Below are 21,385 nucleotides of genomic sequence, written 5' to 3'. Positions count from 1 at the left end.
ATCAAGTGAGTGGTGGCTTTTATTTCAGATCTAAAAAGCAATTTATTACTGCCTTTCTCACTTATGTTTCCCTGTCAAGTAGGCAGTCCCATGCTGGGCTCTTAGCAGCTGAGCATTTTCAGTTAGCTTTAATTATCATCTAGCTCATGACTTCCTTGGTAGGCTGGGTTCCCTATTTGGCCCTCACCCCTAATTTTCTACCCCTCTCTATTAAGTTTTCTATTGTTGTGTAGCAAATTACCAGAAACTCAATGCCTTAAAACAGCATACATTTAGGATTTCATGGGCACTGCTTAGCTGGCTTCTCCGCTCAGAGTCACACAAAGCTGAAACTAAGGTGCCATCTGGGGTTAAGGTCTCATCTGAGGCTTGGGGTCCTCTTCCAAATTCACATAGTTGTTGGCAGTTCATTTTCTTGCAGTTGCAGAATTCATGACAGCTTGCTTCTTCAAAGCCAGCCTCTCTGAACTCTAGACTCTCTTTTAAAGGGCTCACCTGGTTTGGTCAGGCCCACCCAGGATAATTTCCTTTTAATTTGAAGTCAACTGATTATAGACCTTAATCACATCTGAAAAATCTCTTCATTTTTGCCATATAACATAATAATCATGGGAGTGATGTCCCGTTGCCTTTGCCATATTCTACTGGTTAGAAGCAAGTTACAGGTCCCACTGACACTCAAGGGTGTCACTGGGTGGGGGGGTGGGTGTCATCTTAAATTCTTCCTACCACATTCTCTTTCTGAATAAGGACAGACATGAGGCTAGTGAGCACCCAGTAGCCACTCTCTCATGCATTCAGTACACTTTAATGTAGATTAATGCTCAAGAAAATGTCTTATGTCACCTATTTACATCATTGAATCATATCCCAAAGTCAAAGATCCTTGTTTCGAGAGTTTAAGGGTTTTCCTTTAATGGGCAACTTTGACCTTAACAGGACTATAGATCCAGTGGAGGTGAAAGGTGTGTGTGGTCATTTTGGATGTTTAATTGTTCTTTTCCAGAGGATATCAAGGAACAAAGAAAGCTGAATCTATTATAGAAATTTTCTTCCACCTCAAATGGAAAAGCAAAGGTGTTTCAGGATAAGATCAATAAGGGCCACAGGTCCAAGGAAAGTATTCAGCCTCTCCTGTGTTTGGAATAAAGTGAGTTCTTCCTGGTCCCTAGTGTCCTCAAAGGGAAAATGGCTCCAGTCATGACATTCATAGTAAGGTTGGGCCATGGCTCTATTAGTGTTAAAAATGTTTCTCCATAAACACTTTAAAGTAGTATAATTTTCATTACCTGTACCCTTCTGCTTTCCCATTAACACCTTCTTTTCATTGTAGGTCTGGCCCTGGAAATCCTGGTAAAGCTACAAGTAGACTAAAAAGTATCATTCACAGCACAAGTGACGTGTGTAAGTAGATTTTGTAGAATTTAAGATTCCAAAATTTGTACATTTGGAGATGTACTATTTGGAAGAGAGAATTAGAGGAACACCCACAACACCTGTGTGCACATGTATGCATGTATATTCACACCTCTCACACTTTCTCATTGCTACTCAGGTATGACCCTAAAATAACAACAATACTAATCATTTATTGAGGATAACCGTGTTTCAGCCATGTTACATACAATATTGCTTATCTATCTATGTATCTATCATCTATCTATCAATCATTGCTAATGTAATACAGATAATGTTGAGCTTGCCCTACCTTTGCAATTTATATAAAATTGGTTCGAATGTCCTAACTTTCTGTGGAAATCCAATTTTCTCACCAAGATTGGGATAGATTCTTGTGGTCACTGCTAGCTCTGATTTCATGTTCCTACTGCATTCTCACTGTCATTAATATCTGGCCTTTGGAGCTTTTCCCTTGTCTGTCCTGCAGACCCATGGACCCCATAAAAGAACACAGATTGTGCTCCTGGAACAGGACTGGCTGCATAATTTGTAGAGCCCAGTGCAAGAGGAAAATAAGGAGACCCTCTGTCAAAAATAATTAAAAATTTCAAGATGGTGACAGGAGAACATTAAACCAAGAATGTGGCCTTTCTAAGCTTGGGGGTGCGACTGCACAGGTCACGTGCCCATGAAGGTAGCCCTGTCCTAGAATTTCCCCAAATACCACTCCTTACAAGGCAATCAGATGGACTACGTATTTATTAAAGTGCCTAGGGTAATAGTAGAAGAGCACTGGTCTAGGGATCACAGTAGCTCACAGCAGAGAACTTCAGATTAAATGGTTCCCTCAAATTTCTGTCCATATCTACTGAAATTTAGTTTATCTATAACTTCCTCTTTTTTTCCCTAATATCTTTCTAAACCATGGCCCATGCCCAGGGTTTGAGTGTGGGTGCTCATCAAAGCATTCTACTGGGCAAAAACTTGACCTACTCCTAAGAGAAACTGTCTCCTTCCCTAGGGACAGAAGTAGGACTAGTTGTATTTTAAAGAGCAAATTACTCTTATTCTCACTGCTCAAATTATTCTCTTTTGTGCAAGGTATTATTATTATCATTCTCATTTTATAGGTAAGGGGTTCTGATGCTCAAGAGAACATAGCTGGTGAAATGATATCTAGCTTCAACATTTATATTCTTTCCACTATGCTTGCTGCTCTCTAAATCTGGAAAGGTTTTTGAGAAATCACAAATTAGCCCCCGAATGTGCCAAGACTATCTCTATGGAGGTGCAGCCTGGTATAAATCTTTCAGTGGTTCCACTAGAACCCAACACTTTGGACTATTGGTGTCGGATTATCATGTGGAGCAAGGTTAGCCAGAGGGCTGTCATGGAGGAAGGTTAGACTATGTCCCTCTTCCTTTCCTAGGCAATATGGGATTTAAGGACTGTTTAAGATCCCTTTCTTCAACTCTTTATGGAATTGGAGACCATCATTATTACCTTTATGCTCTATGTACAGTGAAAAACATAGCTATCCTCTTGGGACTGTCAGAGCCACTCTTGTTACTGAATTTCCCTCTTTCTCCACAAGGGAGGAAGAATCCTCCAATACTTGGCAGACATCCTTAGAGATATTTTGTGCATTGTTGGTGTGGTCCATGTACTGTGGTCAGTCCATTATTCAGTCTTAGGATAACCTAATTCAAAACCACCCGAGCCATCAAACCATCTATGTATTTAAGCTGGGTACATGTGAACGTGCTGCAGTCCACTTTTTGGACCAAATTTCCGTATGAAAATGCCTCCTTATGAATAGAGTGATTATATAATTCATCATCCAAATCTGGACAGTTTTAAGAATGAAAGGGTACTAAAAAATTAATTATATAGTTTTAAAAAATGTACATTTATTAACCAACAAATTGGTTTTATTAGAATGGTGGACCTATAAAGTCTGTTCAAAAACTATTTTCAAAAAAGAAATTATTTTTCAAGAATAAAAATAATAGAACAGTGTACATGAAGAAAAAATTGAAAGTTATTTATATCTATTATCTGAACTTTGAAATGATATCATCTGAATAATTAGTCTTGGTATATATTAATGTGCTTTAATCAGTTGCATAGTGTTCTGTCTGATAATCAAGCCGATTGTATTTTTCTGATATTTTTTTCAATATGTTGTTATTAAGTTAAATGTTCACATATAAATGCTCCCAATCATCTTAAAGATTACATTTTAAGGTTTATAAATTTTAAAATTGTTAACACCTTAAGTTGGCTCTTGTCTGAGAAAATACTCTCTATAGATGCTGAGATACTTGTTAAGCTCAGAGCAAGCAAATTCTGCTAAGTAAAATATATTTTCAATTTAAATTTTTAATTTGAATTTTCAAATTGAGTATTTCAGCCAAATATTTTCACAAAGACTGTCTTTTTGTCTCTATTTATGATAACTATTTCAACAAATAATTTTATAAGCAAAAGCTCATTAAATAAAGTTTTCACCATTTATGAATCTTTTGACTGTTTTGCCAAATTTAAATGCCCCCAAACTGTAGACCTTCTCAAATTTCTTTCTGAAACAAAATATAAATTTATCCAGTTAAAAACAGGAATTTTATCAAAAGATACTTCCTACAAGATGAGATATTCCCAGGTACAATCACAGAATTTCAAATCATACTTGGGGATTATTCAAACTCTCCTTTCTGGGTTGTTCACTTTCTCTCTTGCTTGTATAGGGATACATTTCAATACCTTTTTATTTGTAAGCTTTGTTTTTAGTAATTGTGATTTCATTAAACTTCAGAAGCTGAACTGTTTGGCATTCCATTCAATAAATACTTTAAGTATTTCCAGCTAATTTTGAATGAAATGGAGCCAAATTTAGAAAACTTGTTTATAAAAATGTTCAATGACATTGATGGGCACTTAAGTTGATATAGAAAATAGTTCTTCAAGACTCAAGCATTTCTAAAATCTTATATCAGACAGGAAGGAGAGAAAGCATGTAGTGCCATGCTGGTATAATTTAGAGTCTTTAATATCAGGTTTGTAATTCAATAATGCTATGTGTAGGTAATTATATTTATCCATTTTCCTAATTGAATCTTCTGTGGATATAACTACTGTATAAATTATATGCACTACACTAATTGTTATACATTTCTGTTCCATAACTGGAGAACACTGTCTTTACCATGACGGTCTGCTCTACCAAAAGTTGAATTATTATCACAAAAAATTTTTATTTTAAGTGTCAAACTTTTAAATGGAATTTTCAGTAGCATTCACAATAATATCAGATGTGGAGGAATCAACGTCTAAAACCTCTACTTTGATTCCATGAATTGGATGAAAAACAATGAACCAATATTTCAATTAAAAGATTTTTCTATTTGAAGTAAATGATGACACTAACATAAAACTGGTGGCATTTAATTGTGATTCTAATATTAGTGGAGATAACACATAACATCTCTTGTTTTACTTTTTCTGTGTACACAAGAAAACTTGGAATTGAAAACATATTGGAATGTGTTTAGGAGAACAGTCATTTGATTTAAACGTGATCTAAACACATGCTTCACACAGTGAGTATAAATGCACCTTCTGAAGCTTTAGTGGTTAACATTTTTCCCAGCACATTCTTCTTAAAATAACTATTAAGCATCGATATTGATGCTTCCTTAGTAGATTTAGTCTTCTGGCTCTCATGTGGTCAGTGATATCACTGTGACCCCCATATAGAGAATGATAGACGTCAACAAACGTTTTGTCCAAGAAACATGTTCATCATCAACTTTCTTGGATGTTTAGTACTTAATTTTCCACTAAATATGCTCCTTCATTTTTATTGAATTCATTGTGGTCAAAAGGATTTATTGCAGTATAAACATGTTATCAACAAAATAAACAGTTGTAGATTTATAATATATGGCTAAACTACCATGTAAGAACTTATTATCTAGACTCTCTCACATTTGTTACAGTAGCGTGTCTCTATGTCTCATGTTTCTCATTGATCCCAGCATCTCTCTGGCTCTGATGGAGTTCTCTTAAATCTACTCCAGCTTATCTTAATGCAACAATTGCTAATTATACTTTGTTTAAAAATGAAAAATTGCGAACAAATTCTAAACCACATGAGATACTGGACAACAGGCATAAACCAGGAAAGTCCCAAACAAAATGAGACATAGAGACATCCTGCTGATGAAGAATGTAAGCTCTGCTCTCCAATATTCTAGGATTTACCCATAAACCCTGCACACTTGTCAAAATATCCTCACTTAGTGTTATTATAATGTGAGACCTTATGAATTAATTTTCCATGCCAGGCTGACCTTTTTTATTATTTTTTTAGGTTAAAAAAGGCTAAAGTAATATTTAATGAGGAAGAATCTGTTATAAACATCATCAAGTAAAACTTGCATATTAGAAGTGAAAATTATTAGTTTTTTTTTTTATAAAGTAGTTAGGAAGTTAATTTTCATTGTGTTTATCTCCATGCTTTCTGAGATACTGTTGCTATTAAAAATGCCTTGTACTTAGAACTGCTAAAATAAAAATAGTGACAATACCAAGTGCTGGTGAGGATGAGGAGAAATTAGATTTCTGATACAGCCATTCTGGAAAATAGTTTAGCAGTTTCTTATCAAACTAAAAATGCATTTACCATAAAAGCAATTGTACTTGGGCATTTATCCCAGAGAAATAAAAACTTATGGTCAAACAAAGACATGTGCATGGATGTTTATAGAAGCTTTATTTGTAAAAGATAAAAATCAGAAACAACCCCAACGTCCTTCAATTGTTAAACAAGCTGTGGTACGTCCTTACCATGGAATAGTACTCACAAGAGAAAGGAATGAAATATTGATCTATGCAACAACTTGGATGGATCTCAAGAGCATTATGTTGAGTTTAAAAAGCTAATCTCAATAGGTCACATACAGCATGATTCTATTTCCATACTATTCTCAAAAGGACAAAATTATAGATATGTAGAACATATTGACGGTATCCAAGGGTTAGAGACAGGGGTGAGTGCAACTAAAAAGAAGTAGCATGAGGGAGTTCCTTGATAGTGATGAAACAGTTTTGTATCTTGTGTATTGTGGTAGTGATTATATGAATCTACACAGGTGATAAAATTTCATAGAACTATACACACACACAGACACACACACATGAGTGCAACTTCCTGGTTTTGATATCACACTGTAGTTACCAGTGTTCTGAACTCTTTGTCTGGTAAATTGTTTATGTCTGTTTCATTACACTATAGCTATGTGAGATGATGACTGGGGGAAACCGGGTGAAGGGTACTATTTTTGCACCTTTCTGTGAGTTTATAATTATTTTCAAACAAAAAGTTAAATGAAGAAACAAAGATACATTTGCCCCTTTTATGTTGTATCTGGTATTATGATATCTGCTTACCTGGAAAGGAAAAGTAATGATCAAATGATTTCAAGTTTCAATTATCTTTTTTTCTTTCTTCTTACCTGTATTTCTTATTTGTTTTGTGGTGAATACATATTATTAACATAATAAAAATAATGAGGAGATAAAGTAAAGGTTGGACTACTAATGTCAAGGTGGATTGAGGTGAGGGAAGAAGCAGCAGCAGAGATAGTGGCCACCAGAGAGACATCAGGGGCTGTATTTTTCAACGCGGGGCATAATGCATGCATAATGGACGCCCCCCCAATAGGTGCGCGATGATAGTTTACTGAATGGAAGAATGAATGTTCAAAAGGTGTTAGACACAAGTCAGAGCAGATGGAAAGAGGTTCAGAGAGAGGCTGGAAAGCCATCAAGTAGCAAATAGAATGGCTTCCAGGGCACATAACTGGAATCTGTTTAAAAAAAAAAGGACTGATAATCTCCAAATGTGGAAGAAATCTAGGTCAGAACTGTTTAGACCAGGCTTAAATGCTAAACAAAGTCTCGCTGAGTTCAGGGAATAAACCACTTGGACCACTAATACTTCCTTGGAGCTGGTAAGCCAACATTGTGTCAGGTAGGAAGGCAGCTTTTTGTTCTAAAGAGCTAAGTGGGTCTACGATATGCTGAAGTCCTGCTAGGCATAGGTTCCGTACCTTAGAGGAAAGACCAACATCCCATGTCTCTCAGAGCAGAACTGTGTGAGTTCCAAAAATGATCTGAGGGTTTCTTGGAGTAAGTCATTACCTTAATCCCACAGGTCAAGTTTAGCTCGTGCCAAGAGAAGAATGGAGATTGGATTCTTTGCTGGGCCTAAATAACCTGAGATCATCTGACGGGGACTTCCGTCAGCCCCGTGTTCACTAAAGCTTGCCACACCACCAGCGATGGTTTGCACCTTGCCTCAGCGTCTTCGTGGATGCCAGGTGAGAGGCTCAGCCTGTGCCCCGTGTGTGGTGTGGGCTCTTCATCAGTCACGTGTGTCAACCACACAGGCACATTTCAGTGCTGCCTTCCCTCTTGTAGTAATTGTCATTATGTAAACAATCAATCTGAGTGCTAATACGTGTAATTTCACTGAACTGACAGTAATGAGTCTTGAGTGTGCTGTTCCACAGACTCGCTTCTTTCCCAGGTGAGGGGCGGCAGCGATGAGCATCCCTTCTGTGGCCACACAGCGTCCACGGGTTTTCAAAGTCTTCAGAGGAGCACTTCAGTTTTCAGGTCAGCACCCCTTTTCTTCAACAACTTGGAGTGAAAATCGTAATAAAGCATACAACGGGTTGTAATGGAGAAGCAGCATACTGTAGTTTGAGAGAAGAATTACAGATTTTTAGAATAATATTTGATGGTGCTTTGGAACATTTTTTTTTTTTTAATTTATTTTTGGCTGTGTTTGGGTCTTCGTTTCTGTGCGCAGGCTTTCTCTAGTTGCGGCGAGCGGGGGCTACTCTTCATCGCGGTGTGTGGGCTTCTCATTGTCGTGGCTTCTCTTGTTGCGGAGCACAGGCTCTACACGCGCAGGCTCAGTAGTCGTGGCGCACAGGCTTAGTTGCTCTGCGGCATGTGGGATCTTCCCAGACCAGGGCTCGAACCCGTGTCCTCTGCATTGGCGGGCAGATTCTTAACCACTGCGCCACCAGGGAAGCCCTGGAACATTTTTATGGTTGAATGCTTATGTCCTGGGAGCAGGGCTCTGTGAGCCTACCTACTTCTACCAACTAAGCCACCCAGTTTCACTTGTAGTCTGTGGTCAGTTGTCTTCAAGGTCAGTCTCCTGGCTGAGACATACACGCAGATCTTCTGGTTCCAACCCTCGCATTTTAGAGTTCAGAGAAGCGGAGGCCACAGGTATAGGAGGGACAGAGCTGGTCCCAGAACGTGTCTCATCCTTCTCATTGCAGTGCCACTTCTCCCAGGCCGTGCACCACCTTTACAGGCTGCAGGACACCAGAGGACCAGGGACCACTTGTTAGGAGAGAGGCCAGGGGACAGTTAAAAGTGATATTACTTTGTGGCATTCAAAGCTGCGAGGAGTGATGGCAGCCAGATGTATTCATTCGATCCATTCAGTGATTATTCATCGAGTACTTTCTATGTGCCGGGGACTGGTTTAGGCACTTGGGAAACAGAAATGAACAAAATTGCAAAATTCCTCATCCTCGTGGAGGCCACACTGTAGCAGAAGTAAAATGAAACGCACAGTCCTGTGTCCCAGTCCTGTCCTCAACGCTGTACATATATTAACTCATTGAATCCTCACAATGACCCTTTGAGGTCGGTACGATTGTTAATCACATGTTGCAGGTAAAGAAACTAAGGAACAGGGAATAAAAATTAAGAAACTTGCTCAAGGTCATGCAGCAAGTAAATAACCAGCCTAGGATCCAGCCCTAGCTACTTGGCTCTGAATTCCTGCTCTGAACCACTACACTTGACTGCCTGATTCATGAGTGAGGTTAGAGCCGTGGTTTTCTTTCTTTCTTTTTTTTCCTGTAAGCAGTGGAAGCCTCCCTCTTTTTGGAAATGAACTTCCATGTGGAGTACCAAAAAATAAAATAGTAAAAGTGGCCCTGTTCTAGATGAAGAGAGTGGAGAGGGTGGGGAATTCAGATTGTTCTCGCTGGATGGCAGGAGCTGATCAATAGATGCCTGCTTCCAGAGAGCCTCTGCCCCTCCTCGGTTCCCACCCTGTTAGACCTGGCCCCCTGCACCAAGGCTTTAGAAAGGGCTGGAGTGGATGTACAGAAAATGGGACGACAGACATGTCTGGGTCAGCCCTGGGAGGTTGGAGGCGTTGTAGTATTAGTGCCAGCAGAATAACTCAGGAATTTTCAGTCTGTACCCCGACAGTGTGTGTTTGGGGGGCTCTCTCCCATCCTTTGAGAATAACTGATGCTGTGGTGCTTTTCTGTGACTGATGGCAGAGGGTCTTATAAGGGGAAGAGTGGGAGGTTGAAGGTACATTGAAAACCCGGGGATGCTTTTCTTCTTCTCATCATTCCTTCTTTTGCCTCCTGCCTTGACTATCTCTGGCCCTGCATGATGGAACCACAGACAGTGCCAGAAAGAGGCCTCACAGCTCTCGGGCTGATGGTGTGTATCCCTTTGAACATCCACTGAGGTCAAGTTTTACAGACTTCTAATGGCTACTGTGGCAGTATCGAGGCAATTGCCTTCTAGTGGCACCATTATTTCACCATCTCTTGAAAGAGTAGAATAAACATTACCCCTACTCTTCCCAAGGAACCTGCCCAAAGTTGCCAGATTCAAAGATTCAAAGGGCAGTTCCTGGGGTATTTTGTTTCAGAAAGTCCTGGAATGGAGCAGTTTATAAAGTCATTTTGCTAAGCCTTTCTTTTGCAGCCACTCCCATTCCCAGCCCTCAGTAATCAGCTGGAGGTTTGGAGATCACTTGACCTGGCCAGCCTGGAGGTAGCTTTTCCCCAGCTACTCCTCCAGGTTCCTTTTCACTGGCCTCTGCTTTGAATTGTTAATTTCCTGTCTGAAGGCCCTGTCTGACTTTGTTAGCAGGTCTGACACTGTCTGGCTGCTTGCAAAGAGCAACTAGTGCCACTAAGGTGCCAGCACTCTTCTAGGCATGGGAGACATAAAGGGGAAAAAATCCTTTTTCTAACCTCAAGGTGCTCACAGTTCAGTGGGGAGACAGCCAGGTAAACACGAAATTACACCGTGGTGTGATATCGTATTGTAATTGTCAAAGGAAGGCTGTAGTGGGAATGGGACAGAAGGATGCCTCATGTGCTTTGGAGAAGCAGCAGGGAAGGCTTTCCGAGCGAGGCAACCTAGAGCTGAGACTTGGAAGGAAAGGAAGAACTTCAGGGACATGTACATCAAGTTGGAAGAAAACCACCGCCAAGGGCTTTGTGGCATCACGCCACATGCCATATCTAAGGCACTGGGCTGTGTTACCAAAAGAGAGAGGCACTGGGTTCCTATTCCTACTTCTCTATAATCAGGGCAATCAAAAGTCTTAGTTTAGAAGTTGATCATTGCTTCCTTTGAATTCTCGCCAGAACCTCCTTGAGAACCGGTGCTTTTTAAAATTTCACTTTCCCCTCTTTCCCATCCCATCTCACCCCCAGGAACAAATATAATGACTTTGCCAATTAGCACTAAATAATGGGAGCTGAGTTGAACAATGAAAGAATAAAATGGGAAATGATAGATGGAAATTAGCCAGCCAGATTGGGGAGAGCCTTCAATATCAGGCTAAGGAATGTGGGCTTTACTTGGTAGCAGATGCAAGAATCTGATGAGGACTAAAATGTAGTGGAGACAAGTTGGAGCTAGAGATAAGGTTTAGGCCGTCATCAGTATGCTGAGAAACATTAGCTGAAAGCAGCCAGATGGTGAAAACTTCTCAGAGAAGAGAGAACCCGAAAAGAAAAGAAACGAGAGCTGCACATATAATCTTGAAGACACAACAGTTAGAGAGCAGACCCAGAAAAACCTATCTTAAAGCATTGGCTTCCACATATGCGGATATTACTAGCACCACCCAGTCTGTCTGCTACTAGGAGTCATTGAAATAATGCAAGAAAAGTGCGTAACACAGTGCCTGGTGCAGAGCACTCAATAAATATTACTCTTCATTATTATTATAAAAGAGTGATTTTTTTTTTTTGCATTGAGATAAGGTCAACTGATGTACAAATACCAATTGTTAATATATGCATTGATGATTTGTTGCCCAGTAACTATGATTTTTGAAGTGACAAACTCATTTCAGTGTTTGCCTTTTAATTAAAATGGGTACTTCGGCATTTTAAAATTCATTTTTGAAGGAACCCCCTACCGAGCTGCAGCATCTCAGGCACAGCAGGGGTATACCACCATTTTTAAAAAGCCAGCTAACAATTAATGTCATAATTTTATATTTATCCTGCTAATTACGGCAAAGACAAATCCCAGTTTGTCCACGACTGTGCAAACAAACAAAGAAGGCTCAGCACCATGAGGCAAGTTACTTGCAAATTTGCATATTAATTACTGTTTACCACCTCTGCTCCTGTGGCTGATTACTTCTAACAAAGAGCAGACGTATACAGCGGCTTGGATTGTCTGAGACAACCTGAAATGCAGCCCGCCACTCTCTGAGCAGGCTAGGAGAAGGCTGTGCTTACTAGTGGTGACATGACCAGAAGGGAACAGTCCACACTCCTGGCTCAAGGGATCTTTATGTGAAGAACCATTAAGATTTCTGAGATGCATTTTATAAAGCACAACAGACAACAAAAGTGATCCTACAGATTCTCACTCAAATAAGACCATCTTTGCTTTAATGTACTTTGGAGCAGTATTATTCTTGACGTGTGCTATACAGTGTGAAGATAATACCTATTTTTCTGTGTGTGCTTTGAAAGGTTACTCGTCCATTATGATTAAACTCTGGCTACAGCACCCTGGAGTAAAAGATTTCCTTAGAGTCATGAATCTACTTTCTTTCCTCAGTTTTGGCACCAGTTGCCAGGAGGACAGGGTGCTCTGGGTAGAGACACCCAAAATCCAGTCCTGTTTTCTCCTGATGGTGTCGAATGGATTGGGACAGCCTTACGTCTGTCTAACCTGGGAAGGGACTTTTAGTGTGTATTGGAGAATTTTAACTTGGTTGTAATTGGAGACAAAAACCACATAAGTTGATTGAAAGACACTAAGCCTGAAAGAAATTCTTTGTGCTCACAATTCGGAATAAGCAAAAGCAGCCTCCCCTGGAGACAAAGTCCTGTCCAACAAAACCCTTGATGGAGGCAAGAGAAAAATCAATGGAAAAAATTTTAATGCTGACATAAGCATAATATATTATGCATGATAATCTTCAGACTTTGAAATCCACTTATAGGCAAACATTTGAAAAAGCAGGGGCTTTACAAGGTGACTTCAGCTTCCTGTAGTTATGTGAAAAATGTTCAAAGTGTAAGAACAGGACAACTCCTGTCTGTTTTTAGTCTCTGAAAGAAGAAAACAACTACTTGTATTGGTAATGGCTCAATAGCCATTCCTTAGGAAAGTCACAGTAATATTACAGTAATAATAACAATAATAATAGCTAACAGCTATCAAGTGCTTACTCTGTTCCAGGCACTTAATATGCATGATCTCACTTAATCCTCAAAATGAAGAGGGTTTAATTTTTCATCCCCCTGAAAACAGCTGAAGAGACTGAAGCTCAGAGTGATTAAGAAACTTGCCCCAAATCAAAAAAGCAGAAAGTGGAAGAGCTGGGATTTGAACCCAGGCAGACTGACTCTACAGGCCACCATGCTATGCTGCTTCTCATTTTATATGTGAGGAAGCTGTAGTTTATTTTCCTAATGCCCCAGGTTTTGTTGTAAAGTTGGAATTCTATTCCAGTTTTCTGAGCTCCAAAACTCATTATCTTTACATTCCTCCATGCTACCTTCCCTAATCAAAACAAAGCATTAGATTTGAAATATCCTCATATATTAGAGCAGAGGTCAGTGAACTAACTGACCAAATCTGCCCACTACCTGATTTTGTAAATAAAGTTTTATTGGAACACAGCCATGCCCACTTATCTAAGGGTTATCTGTGGCTGCTTTTGTGTTACAGTTGAGTCATTGTGATAGTCAGTGTAAGGTCCACAGCCTAAAATATTTCCTGTCTGGCTGTTCACAGAAAAAGTTTGTGGACTCATGACTTATACGAAACATTTCTTTTCTTTTTCCTAACTAACCTGTGGCCCAAGTCTTCAGCAGCAGCAGCTTTGAGCAAGAGAATAGATGAAGTGATGACTAGCCTGGCTAACTGGGCTTATTTTAAGTCTGAGAGTGTCTGGGGCCAGTAGAAGGGGACATGTGAGCACAAGGACAGAGGCTGTGGGTGGCTTGTTATTGGTCTTTGCTGTTTTCTCTCTACCTGTCCCAGAATCCCAAGAAAAACTATTCCCTCCTGTATCCCCAGCACCTTCAACACTGCCAGAGATATAGTGGGTACACAGTAGATAACTGTTGAATTAATAGTCAGAAATATCTTGGAATAGAACATGAATTCTGTCTCCAGTCAGTCTCCAGGATGGAGTTCAAGCTCCTTAGCCTGAGAGTTGCGATCCTGTCCCCTCCCCCTACGTATCATAACTCATTTGCCTATGCAACACTTTCTATTTTTTCAAGACTTAACTCCTGACCATTTGACCACTCAGGAAGGTCAGGTTTGCTAGGTGGGCCAGATCACAGCTGGCTTTGGAAGAGGACCGATGTGTTCAAAACGATGCTTATGATATGCAAAAGAACCTGTAGGGGGGAGAGACTAGAGGCTAAGGGATCAATTAGGAATCTATTTGAGGTGATAATTGTGTAGACAAGGGCAATGAGAATAGAGAGGAAGGGACAAATCGGAGAGACATTTGAAAGGAAGCATCTTCAGGAATTTGATGACTTAGTGATCTGAGGGATGAGGAAGAGGGAAGTGTAACAGAATAAGAATTTTAGTGTTAGGACTAGTAGATGGTGTTGTCATTGACAAAAATAGATACTCTCGGAAGAGAAGCAGGGTAAAGGGAGTGAGACAAAGTTTATCTGGAATTAAGATTGGGATTATCCTTCTGAAAATACCTGTGTGGAATAGGATATGTGGCATTAGTGCCACTTTCGAGGTGAGGCCTAGAGATTTTGACCCAATAAGAATTGACAAACACAACATTGTAAATCAACTATACTCCAATAAAAACTTCAAAAATAAAAAAAAAAAAGAATGGACAAACTGACTCATTGATTCATTCACTCAACAAATATTTGAGCAGGCATAGTGTGCCAGGCACAGTTCTAGACCCTTGGGATATATCAGTGAGCAAAACAAAGATCCCTGCTTTTATGGAACATGCATTCTAGCAAGAGAGACAGGCAATAAATAATGAACATAATAAATAAGTATATAGTGTAATAATGTGTTAAGTGCTATGGAAAAAAGACAAGGTAAGGCAGGGCAAGTTGGCTGGAGGCTCTGGGGGCAGGTGAAGGCCTTTGCAATTTCCCAGATAACATCTAGAGCTCTTTTTCTCTGTACAGTGGTTTGTTATTCATTTTCTGACCAAAGTGTCAGAAGAAAAAATTGTAGGGCATTGGCTACTGTGTGATATTTTAATAAAGATTCTTTGTATGCCACATCTGGTGGCAATTAAAAAAAGGGAAACTTCTCATGGTTCCCATTTCCTGAATGAGTAGCACTGCAATGAAATTTCGATGAGTTGAGGTTGATAATTTTCAGCAATTTAAATGTGGTTGCCTTTCCTAGAAGGAAGAGCTTTGTTTGTAAACAGCTGGGTCAAAAGAAAACGTAGCCTCATTATTCACATTCTTCTGATAGGCTCCCAGTCAGAACATATGGGACAGAAGGGATATACAGGGGCCTGAAGCATAATCACCTAGCTTTGGGGTTTTGTTCTTTGTGATGATGGGGGAAAGGTAAAGAGCTAATTTCATTCTTTCTTAGAAGACAAGTTGGACGGGATGACAAACTTTTTGTAAAGACCAAGAATTCAAGCAATTACCTAGTGATGCATAGCAACATATCTGCATGCTTCCCTTCCTGGATTATTAAGGGTCAAAGTCCCCGCTTGGGTCACACGCTAAACAGCTCTCAGTTTTCTGTTTCTTCAACAGGATATGATATGCCAAAGATCCACTTTAATTTCTACTGCCTTCCATTGCCAAGATGCTTATTTAGGGTCCTCAGAGGAGAGGGGATATTTAAAAAGGAAGGAGGGAGGAAAGAGAGGGTGACGTGGTTTGGACAGTGTCAGGAGACACAGTTGGTCCAGATTAAGAGAGTGGTATATGCGTTGGAATTCTAAAATGGCCTCAGCTCTATTGAAAATAGAGAAGCTTAATTCTTTGATGTGGAAATGAGCTAAAAGGGGAAGGAAAAGGTATACTTGTAAGCTCTGGGCTTTTTTTTCTGTGCTGCTTTTCCTAAGCCAGTGAAATCCCCCAGGTGCAAAGGGCAGCCTGATGCTTGAAGGGACACCGGTCATGCCACAGCCCCAGATTTCCCTACCTTTGTAGCTGACTGAAGCAGCTGCAGCCACAGCAGTTGGCAAGGTAAGATCCTGGCTTCCTGGAAAAATCCTGAGAAGAACCCAACATCAGTCAGAGTTTATTTGGGTCTTTTCCAGGTGCAGGTTGACTAGGAAGAGGGGCTTGAGGATGGAACAGTTTTTAACGTAAAACTTTTTGCGCTCAGAGAAGTGGGCTCACATGCATCCATCTTTGGAAATGAACCATTTTTTTAAAAAAATTTTATTGAAATATATTTGATTTACAATGTCGTGTTAGTTTCAGGTGTACGTCAAAGTGATTCAGTTACATATATATATATTCTTTTTTTACATTCTCTTACATTAACGGTTATTACAAGATGTTGAGTGTAGTTCCCTGTTCTCTATAGTAGGTCCTTGTGGTTATCTATTTTATATATAGTAGTGTGTATATTTTAATCCCAAACTCCTAATTTATCCAGCCCCCCCCCCCCACTTTGGTAACCATAAGTTTGTTTTCTTTGTCTGGGAGTCTATTTCTGTTTTGTAAGTAAGTTCATTTGTATCATTTTTTTAGATTCCACATATAAGCGATAGCATAGGAAAGGAAACATTTTCAGTTAGAAGAGCCCTCACCAAAGTATGTCTTCAGTGGAAATGCATTTGTTTAATCTTACATTAGTGATTTCTACCCCTTGTACCTACCCAATTCAACAAGCATTTTATTAAACTCCTAGTAGGTGCTTAGGACTCTGTGAGGTGCTACAAACTATCAGGAAGGAGTAAACTTGAATTAATGACAAAAGAAAATGAAACCATTTTTAAAGAATCTTCATAGGAATTCCATTATGGGAAGCAATGAGAAAGCATGGATCCCACATCAGTGATACCCCCTGCCATTCCTCATCCTTATACGCAGCACACACACAAACACACACAGATGTGCTCAGGTAGAAATGCTCTTTGGGTAAAAATACCCACAGCTTTTTACGCAGTGCCAGTTGGCCTGGCTGGGCTACCCCATGGTGTCCTCTCATTGATGAAATGCTGATGAAGTTGCTTTGGGCTCCATAATGGACCAGTGGGTCATTCTCTGTTTCTTGTCAACTTCAAACAGGCTGGGCAGTCTGAGTTTGTTTTAACTCTACTGACCCCAAATGCCTTTTGTCTTTATCAGACTTTCTTATCTTTTCAGAAATGGAATGGTTCCTCTTTTTCCTGTTTCCTCAATATTTTCCTAAAAGACACAAACTTACAAAAGTTGTTTCTGAAAGTGGAGCTGACTGGAAAAGTACCCAATTTTGTTTCTAAATATCTATTTGTAGAATTTTCCAAAGCCAGTCCGTCAGAGACAGGGGATTCCATCTCAATCTACCTTGAAAGGCGATTGAATTAAACAAGCATTTGGTGAGTATCTGCTTTGTATCTGGCTTTGTTCTGAGGGAGTTAGAGAGGAAGTAGGATTTGTCCCTGCCCTTGAGGAGTTTAAAGTCAAATTGAATAAGAGGCAACACTAATTAAGCCAAGAATTTACTTATGAGTTTTTGAATTCGCATTCTTGGCTTCAGTGTTTCTATGTATAATGGCCAAAAGGGTCCAGTAGTTTTAATCTATGTATCATAGTAGGTTTAGTTGTTCATGAAAAAGGCCTCTCTAACCCAAATGAAGGAAACTCAATCTAGACATTGGGGATGCTTTAACTAATTTTCAAGCTAATTTGGCTTAATTAGTTCTTTTCCTAATAGTACTTTGTTCCAGACTCTATGACTTTGAACATTAAGCACTCACCCAGCCACTTTCCCTGGAGAGGTAAAGCTGCATCAGGCATGAATCCAGTTCTCAAGGAGCTCACTGCCAAGCTCAGCAGGTGAGACAGAGCACGAGGGAAATAGTCATTGGTGCACAAGAACAAGAACCACGGGACCAGTAACTGGGGTCTTGTCCTGAGAGGCTGTGAGAATCACTCCACTGCTTTTTCTTCAGGGTAACTTCATCTCCCCACATCATGATGTACTCTAAGGATTGTGGGAAATGCTTTGCTCCCTTTGGATGAAAGGTGTATTATATAAGGTCTGTAAAAGGTTTTTGGATACGTTTAGAAAAAAATAAGTGATAACAATGATAATAATATCTAGCATTTATTGAATGCTTATTATACGCCTGGCATTAAACTAAAGATGGGAATACGGCTTTAATCTGTAACTCTATTTTATATCCGTTGAGCCCCAAATTATCAAAATATTTATTTCTAAATGTGCCCTGTTCATAATCTGTTTTTAATTGTTAACCTGGGTGATGGTTTCATGGGAATTCATCATACCATTCTCTCTACTTTTGTGTTTTGAAATTTTCCATAATCAGAGGCCATGCAAAAAAAAGGAAGGGGCCAAATAAACTTCATTAACCTAAATAATACCTCAGATAAATGATGAAGGCGAAGAAAGAAGGAAGTCAACCGTTCTTCAGCATTTATAATGTGCCAGATCCTTCATATACTGTCTTTGACTTAACTGTGATCCCATTTTACAAATAAGGCAACTGAGGCTCAGAGAGATTAAAGGACTTTTTTAAGGAGTTGAACGCTGGCCAAAGCTTATGTATGCTGTTTCCAATACACCATATTGCTCTACGGGTCCATATAGTTTCTAAGGGCAGGATCCCTGTGTTTCATCTTGGCAGCCTCAAGTGCCAGTGGGTGAAATCACAGTTCAAAACCAGATAAAATGTTTTGAAAACAATATGACATGTATACTTTAGGAAAAATTTCAAAGCAATATATGAAAACTGGCAAAGCAATGGTTAATGATAATTTGTATCTGAGAGGAACGTCCTTAAATGTCCATTCTCTGTGTGGGAGGGCACAAGCACGTATAACATTGGGGACTTTGGGGTAACCAACATTTATTTCCAGACATTTCACAACCTCTCTTTAAGGTTAGGTATAAGGCCCATTTCACAGATGAGTAAAACGAGGCTGAGAGAGGTCCAAGTTGGCAGCACCAGTGTATGGTGGGCATTACCGAGCCATGGAGTGGGGCGCAGCTGGCGTTCAAATCCAGCCTGGCCTGACCCTCAGCGTACATCCTCTCACCACAACAGTGAGTGCTATGTTAGAATCGGATTCTTTCTTCCGTGGAAACAGCATGTATTAAAGGTTAGAGAGGGTCAACCAGATTCCTCCATGGGGCCTGGGAGGGGGAAGAGTTGGGTGTGACAAAATGGCAGCGTTTCTTTATCACGAGGCAAAACTCCCCCCACTCTGTTTGGATTTAGTCTGCGCGGACCAAACTGAACAGAAGCGAATTGTCCCATCTGTTGTCAAAAGCATCCTCCCTGACTTCAAAGAGTCGCGGTCCCGGAGGGAGAGACCCCCGGGGCGCAGAGGGAGATGGAAGCGGAGCCCCTCGGCCTCCCGTCGGCCGCTTCAGTCTCCGGGGCTGGAGCCGCTGCCTCTCATCCCAGCTGACTTGTCTTTGAATCTGCGGCGCTTCGCCACCCCCTGCCTTCCCCTCCGCCCAAACAGACCCAAGGCCCGATTTCTGTTTGAAGTGGACGTGCCACTCTTCACACGGCGGGCGCTGCCGCGGAGGTGCAGCGGGATTAGAGGAAGCGGCTCCCTGCGGGGCGAGGCCACCTAAGCCTCAGGCGGCAGCCGGCGCTTTCAGCCGCTCTCGGGGCGATAATGGCATTCTGGACTTTTCCACAGGGGTCCTGAGGCCCCCGAGGGATCTTAATTAAAGTGGCTTTGTGGGTCTTGGAGGCAAACACCGGCCCAGAACTCAGGGTGGGAGCTCGTTATGAGTTCTGGTTCCGTTTCTCCCTGGCCTCAGAGAGTCTAGGTTCATAGGAGCAAAGGAAATGAAAGAACTGGACCTACTGTCTAAATCCTAAAGCAGAAACCTCTGCTTTCACCTGAGTAACCACAGCTCTCCAGCAAAGCATCACCTGGTCATTTCCCTTTGCTGGTGTAGAAATGATGATCGGGAAACCACACTGGAAATCGCTCAAAGTACCATGCATTGGAGCGAAGCTTTCTCCTTTCTGAGATTATTCTGAGGAAAAGGTAATAAACAGATCTGTAAGGAAATTAGTTATCTTAAAGTTTACTTACATATATTAGTTACTACCTTTTAATGAATGATATTTAGATGAAAATTTTGTTATTTTGCTATAGATCAAGTATCTCCCTATAGACATTTCAAATGTAGCTCTAAGGAGAGTAAATATTTTTTAAAAAGATAATAAAAAGTTAAATATAAGATCCCCTTCTCTGTAAAAAAACTTTTATAAAGGTCAATAATTTTGAGGGGTGTGTGTGGTTTCACTTGAGTATTACTTTTTGGATAGAATCATAGAATATATCTGCTTTGAAAATATTATTTTAAAAAAGAAAAATGAAGTGTGGGTGCCATTTTTTAATACAATATCAATAATTATATTTACTTGTTAAGATGACACAATTAGACAGGATTAAAAGAAATATTAGCCTCCAAGGATAATTTATATTGATGCCTTTCTCTCTGTTCTTAAAATATGAAATTATTTACACATCCCACTATATTATTTTGCAAATTGTGGTAGTTTCACAATTTGGAAATATATCTATATTTCTATATATCTATATATATATCTCTTACAGATGTGTGTAATTACTTAATTAGTGTCAGTTTACCTCCTAGACCTTAAGCTCCATGAAGGTAGGGACTATGTCTGATTTGTTTACCATTTTGTCCCCAGCGCCAGACATGTATTAGGTACTCAAATATCTGTTGAATACATGAATAATCACTCAAAGAGGTGCAATGTAATGATGATGGTATGTATTTGATTTTATCTTATAAAAATGCCTGCTTTAAATTTTTTTCTCTTAATTAAGAGACTCAGGTTATACACTTGGACTTTGTGATTTTAAGAAATCACTAACACTTATCTACAAAAAAATATGACTGAAAATGTTCTTTGGATTGTCAAATCAGATGTGCAATGGTTTGCCAGTTCATGGGATTGAAACTTTCAAATAATTGGTGACTGGTCCCAATAAATCAGAGTTCGGGCAAAAATCCACTGAATATAATTGTTTAAAGAGGCCACTTGTAATTGAAACACTTTTAAATTTTGCCTAGGGATGAAGTAGTCTTATTTCATGGTGTTGTTACCGGAGCAGGTAGTTCTAGGGTATTTGCACGGTTGCTATGCTGCGCTTTCCATCTGTAAAGATAACCAGCTGAAACGGCAGAGCTAAGGGACTGAAGTCAAAAGCTGGTGGAGACATCAGTGATTGAGAGTGTGGGGAGCGCCAGGCACTGCCAGACAGATGTGCTGGGGATACACCCCCGAACTTCATGGAATCACCTTGCGCTCGCTCCTTCAACAGAGATCTGGTGCCGGGGAACTTCTTTCACAGTGCTGAGAAAGAGCTAAAAGATAACCTTTTCTTCCAGGAATAAGGATGCCTCTGGTTGTGCACGAGTCAGTGAGGGTGGAAGAAGCTGTTTCATAGCCTTGCAGACAAGA

At 40.0% G+C, this 21,385-nt stretch overlaps 1 long non-coding RNA gene across 1 annotated transcript; it reads left to right on the top strand.

The window, feature by feature from the left end:
- Positions 1-729: 729 nt before the first annotated feature.
- LOC309625821 lies at positions 730-20,485 on the top strand. The gene is made up of 3 exons (XR_014242770.1): positions 730-1,404; positions 7,616-17,278; positions 17,617-20,485. It is a non-coding gene; the product is annotated as an uncharacterized lncRNA (long non-coding RNA).
- The last annotated feature ends 900 nt before the right edge of the window (positions 20,486-21,385 follow it).

The sequence above is a fragment of the Balaenoptera borealis genome, assembly GCF_965194805.1.
Source record: "Balaenoptera borealis genome assembly, chromosome: 3".
In the NCBI taxonomy this organism is placed as follows: domain Eukaryota; kingdom Metazoa; phylum Chordata; class Mammalia; order Artiodactyla; family Balaenopteridae; genus Balaenoptera; species Balaenoptera borealis.
This window is presented reverse-complemented; position numbering and strand designations above follow the sequence as displayed.